This window comes from Bubalus bubalis, chromosome 3 (genome assembly GCF_019923935.1).
Source record: "Bubalus bubalis isolate 160015118507 breed Murrah chromosome 3, NDDB_SH_1, whole genome shotgun sequence".
Taxonomy (NCBI): domain Eukaryota; kingdom Metazoa; phylum Chordata; class Mammalia; order Artiodactyla; family Bovidae; genus Bubalus; species Bubalus bubalis.
The window spans coordinates 159,807,213-159,812,436 of record NC_059159.1 but is presented as its reverse complement, the minus strand read 5'-3'; the positions used below and the strand labels follow the sequence as shown (position 1 = coordinate 159,812,436).

Genomic DNA, 5,224 nt, shown 5'->3' with positions numbered 1-5,224 from the left:
TCAGAGTTACGTTTAGTAGAAGTCATTCCTGTTATTCAAAGAGAAACTATTAAAGCAGCTTATGTCTCCCCAGCCTGTGTACACTACAAATAAAAAATACTTACACTGATAATATTAGCTGTACTCTCAGGTGAAGGCTTTGGTTCTGAACTCATGTTTGTATTCATATGTCTTAAAACATCTACCCTATCAGCTCATTTTGGCACTTTGTACACAGCAAATGCTGAAGCTCGTTCTGAATTCAAAGAGGAAAAAGATCAAATATATTCCTACGTTCTGAATTCAGAGAGGAAAAAGATCAAACATATTCCCAGTGGACACCAGACTTTTATTTTTCTTTTCTTCTTCTCTCTGCCAAAGTGATAAACATATCCTATTTTGCTATTTAGAATTGTGTTTTTTCAAATTGGAGGATAATTGCTTTACAGCTTTGTGTTGGTTAAAAATATGGAACACTTCTGGAATTTGCTTGTCCACCTTGGGCAGGGGCCGTGCTAATCTTCTGTGTATCGTTCCAATTTTTAGTATATGTGCTGCTGAAGCAAGCACTAGAATTGTGTTATTTTTAATGTTTTAATGACTAGAGTAAAAACCTTTACTGAGTCTCCACAAGGGCTTGAAGTGAAATAGACTAATGGAGAGAACCTTGTTTATAGTTCCTGTCTTTCTGTTGGTTTCATAGCCTTCAGTGGATCCTGGATCCTAAGGCAAAGATTAAGGACACACATTGTCATTTAAAAAAAAAAAAAGCAAAGGGAAGATAATAATTCACAATCTTGTGGACACTGCCTACAAAATTACTGTTTGCAAGAATCAATAATGATGGAATGTTGGTGATTTCATACAATTTACCCTCATACATCACACAGCATACCCCAGTAGTTTGGAGTGTGATCTTTGGAGTTCTCCATTTACTAGCATTTACCATTTACCATTTACTCCATGTGCCACACTGTAACTTTGGGCTAGTCAGTTTCCCCATTTGGATGATCTTCATTGGATTATTGTGGAGATTGAAGAAAGTTAGAGGACTATTGTGAAGATTTAACCTGTTTAGAAATGTGATCTGTTGAAAAATAACATGTTTATCTAGCAGATGGACACAGGGAAACTTTTGCAGGCGATGGATATGTTTACTACCTGTACGGTGGTGTTGATAACATGGGTGTATGCAAGTGTGCGTGCTAAGTCGCTTCAGTTGTGTCTGACTCTTTCCAACTGTATGGACTGGAATCTGCCAGGCTCCTCTGTCCATGGGATTCTCCAGCCAAGAATATTGGAGCAGATTGCCATGCCCTCCTTCAGGAAGCCCACCATGGATGGATACGTAAGTCCAAATTCACCAAGTTGTATACATTAATGAGGTGCAGTTTTTTGTATATTAATTACACCTCAATAAAGATGAAATTTTAAAAAAGAAATAACTTGTTCTGAAAAGTACCTGGCACATAGGAAATGTTCAATAATGTTAACTATTATAACATTATTCCAGATGCCTGCAAACTGTGCCCAGTAACAGGTAGGTATTCAGTAAATATGCATCAAGTGAATGAATCCACATAAAGACCTATGCATAGAGCCTGGCTCATTGTACTCCCTAAGTGTTAGTTACTATAATTATGTTTTCTTATAAAGCCTTACAATAATCTTATGAGATAGTTACTGTTATCTTTGTTTTATTAGAAAAGATAAACTAAGTTATAAAAACATGAAGTAAATTTCCATGGGACATACAGTAAGATCAGACAAGTTACTTTTTTGCTTACTTATAAGGAATACTTTTTAAAATCCAAGCTCTGAACCCAGAGGAAAGCCTATATAGTAGCTTCCACTCATTGAGTGTGTATTGTATGTGGCTGCAAAGCTTTTAGGAACAAGCAATCCGAGACTTATACCAGTTCTTCTCAAATTTTACTGTGTATACGACCCACTATGGAATCTTGTTAAAATGCAGAATCTGGCTGAGTAGGTCTGGGATGGAGTCTCATATTCTGCAGTTCTAAGTTACCAAGTGATGCCAATGCTGCTGATCCATGGATCACATTGTGAGGAGTGATTTGCTCTCAAATCAGTGTCTCCATCTTAACAGGATCACCAGATGAGTCATGTTGAGAAGTGTTTTCCCTCAACACCAGATATGTGCTGTCTCTTCCAACATCAATTCTGCAGTTATCCAGACACCAATTGAATGTCCAAGAATTTAATTCAATTATGAAACTACCTACCTGGAGTTAATATCAGATCCCATTAGTTAAAGGGCTTAGTCCCTCAAGACTGCCCCTACTTCATACACCAGGTGAAAATGAATTGTCCAGGCTACCCACATTTCTGATTGGCCAATTACAAATTTAGGGGTTTCCACAACCTTCCCTCAGACTTGATAAATTGCCAGAATGACTCAAAGAACTCAGGAAAGCTGTTTACTTAACTATTCTTGGCTTATCATTAATAATAAAATTTAGGAGCAGCTAAGTGGAAGAGCAGTGGCCACAGGAATGGAAAAGGTCAGTTTTCATTCCAATTCCAAAGAAAGGCAATGCCAAAGAATGCTCAAACTACCGCACAATTGCACTCATCTCACACACTAGTAAAGTAATGCTCAAAATTCTCCAAGCCAGGCTTCAGCAATACGTGAACCGTGAACTTCCTGATGTTCAAGCTGGTTTTAGAAAAGGCAGAGGAACCAGAGACCAAATTGCCAACATCTGCTGGATCATGGAAAAAACAAGAGAGTTCCAGAAAAACATCTATTTCTGCTTGATTGACTATGCCAAAGCCTTTGACTGTGTGGATCACAATAAACTGTGGACAATTCTGAAAGAGATGGGAATACCAGACCACCTGACCTGCCTCTTGAGAAATCTGTATGCAGGTCAGGAAGCAACAGTTAGAACCGGACATGGAACAACAGACTGGTTCCAAATAGGAAAAGGAGTATGTCAAGCTGTATATTGTTACCCTGCTTATTTAACTTCTATGCAGAGTACATCATGAGAAATGCTGGACTGGAAGAAACACAAGCTGGAATCAAGATTGCTGGGAGAAATACCAGTAACCTCAGATATGCAGATGACACCACCCTTATGGCAGAAAGTGAAGAGGAACTAAAAAGCCTCTTGATGAAAGTGAAAGTGGAGAGTGAAAAAGTTGGCTTAAAGCTCAACATTCAGAAAACGAAGATCATGGCATCCAGTCCCATCACTTCATGGGAAATGGGTGGGGAAACGTGGAAACAGTGTCAGACTTTATTTTTTTGGGCTCCAAAATCACTGCAGATGGTGACTGTAGCCATGAAATTAAAGGACGCTTACTCCTCGGAAGGAAAGTTATGACCAACCTAGATAGCATATTGAAAAGCAGAGACATTACTTTGCCAACAAAGGTCCGTCTGGTCAAGGCTATGGTTTTTCCTGTGGTCATGTATGGATGGGAGACTCGGACTGTGAAGAAGGCTGAGTGCCAAAGAATTGATGCCTTTGAACTGTGGTGTTGGAGAAGACTCTTGAGAGTCCCTTAGACTGCAAGGAGATCCAACCAGTCCATTCTGAAGGAGACCAGCCCTGGGATTTCTTTGGAAGGAATGATGCTGAAGCTGAAGCTCCAGTACTCTGGCCACCTCATGTGAAGAATTAACTCATTGGAAAAGACTCTGATGCTAGGAGGGATTGGGGGCAGGAGGAGAAGGGGACGACAGGATGAGATGGCTGGATGGCATCACTGACTCGATGGACATGAGTTTGAGTGAACCCTGGGAGTTGGTGATGGACAGGGAGGCCTGGCGTGCTGTGATTCATGGGGTCGCAAAGAGTGGGACACGACTGAGCAACTGAACTGAACTGAAGTGGAAGAGGTGTATAGAGTAAGATACAGGGGACGAGGTACAGAGATTCCATGCCCTGTCCAGGTATACCCACCTCCCAGCACCTTCATGTAATTTACCAACCCAGAAATTCTCCGAACCTATTTTTAAAGTTTTTATGAAAGTTTCGTTATGTAGGCCCAACTGATTAAATCATTGACCACTGATGAATGAACTTAATCTCTAGACCCTTTTCCTTCCTGGTGGCTAAGGGTAAGGGATAAATATTGCAGCCCTCTAAGCATGGCTTGGTCTTTCCACCAACAAGCTGGTGTCCTCTAGATATCTAGGGTCCTCTGGAGAGTCACGTCATTAGCATAAATATAGGTGTAGTCTAAAGTGGCTTGTTATGAATAACAGAAGACACTCCTATCAGTCCTATCCTCAGGAAGTTCCTAGTGTTTTAGGAGCTCTGTGCCAGGAAATGGAGCTGGGATTACACACACACACACACACACACACACACACACATTTCTCCTTATGCCACACATGTAAAGGTAAATTTAGGGGTGGTTAATAGTAGTTATACTTTCTGCATGTTCCTTTGCTATTTAGAAAGTACTTTCCCATATTTTGTCTGCTTTGTTCCTTACGAAACCCTATTCATTATGTTTGCAGTAGAATTAGGCCCATGGGTGTGTCAGTCACATTCTATAGTTCAGATAACTTGCTACATTGCCATAGTTGTGAATTTCTAAAAGTGCACCCAAACAACTGAGGATTATACACACCTCATTCATTATAAGAAATGGCATTTCTTTAGAAAGGAAGGAGAGTGGAGATAAAGTAATGAAGTGTGAAGTTGCGTAGGATTTGCTTAGCCAAATGTTTAAATGCTGGTTAGCATCCTTCATTTGTTGGGTCTGGGAGTGGAAGGGGAGCTAGAGAGCCAAGAGGACTTTAAGAGCTCAGAGAAGTCATGTGTCAGACTGAGGAGAGGAGAACTGGCAAAGATTTCCACCAGGGGCTCATCCAAGCTGCTAATAAATGGTTTGAGTAAAAGCCAAAAAACCTTCTCACATTTATCTAAAAAATCTCAGTTCTGGGCATTTATTTCAAGGAAAAACTATACTACATGTTAACTTACTGTGTTAAGTGTTCAAATTACTAGAGAATTGACTAAGAAAGTTACAGTATTTGATTAACTATGCAGTCAGAAAAAAAAAGAAAAAGCCTAAATTTTGTACCAAAAAATGAAATAAAAAATAGAAATTACATATCAACACTGAGAATATTTGCAATTGAGCATGAAGTGAAACAGCAGATTATAAAGATTTATGTCTTCTATGATTGCAATCATGTAAACTAAAGCTAGGAGTGGGGTTAGAATGAAAATAAATCTTTTGATTGAGTGTTGGAATTAGA

The 5,224-nt window shown here is 39.5% G+C and overlaps 1 non-coding gene across 1 annotated transcript; it reads right to left on the bottom strand.

Annotated features, from left to right (window-relative positions):
• Positions 1–441: 441 nt before the first annotated feature.
• Positions 442–549, bottom strand: LOC112584058. Its single transcript, XR_003108414.1, has one exon. It is a non-coding gene; the product is annotated as a U6 spliceosomal RNA (small nuclear RNA).
• Between the last annotated feature and the right edge of the window lie 4,675 nt (positions 550–5,224).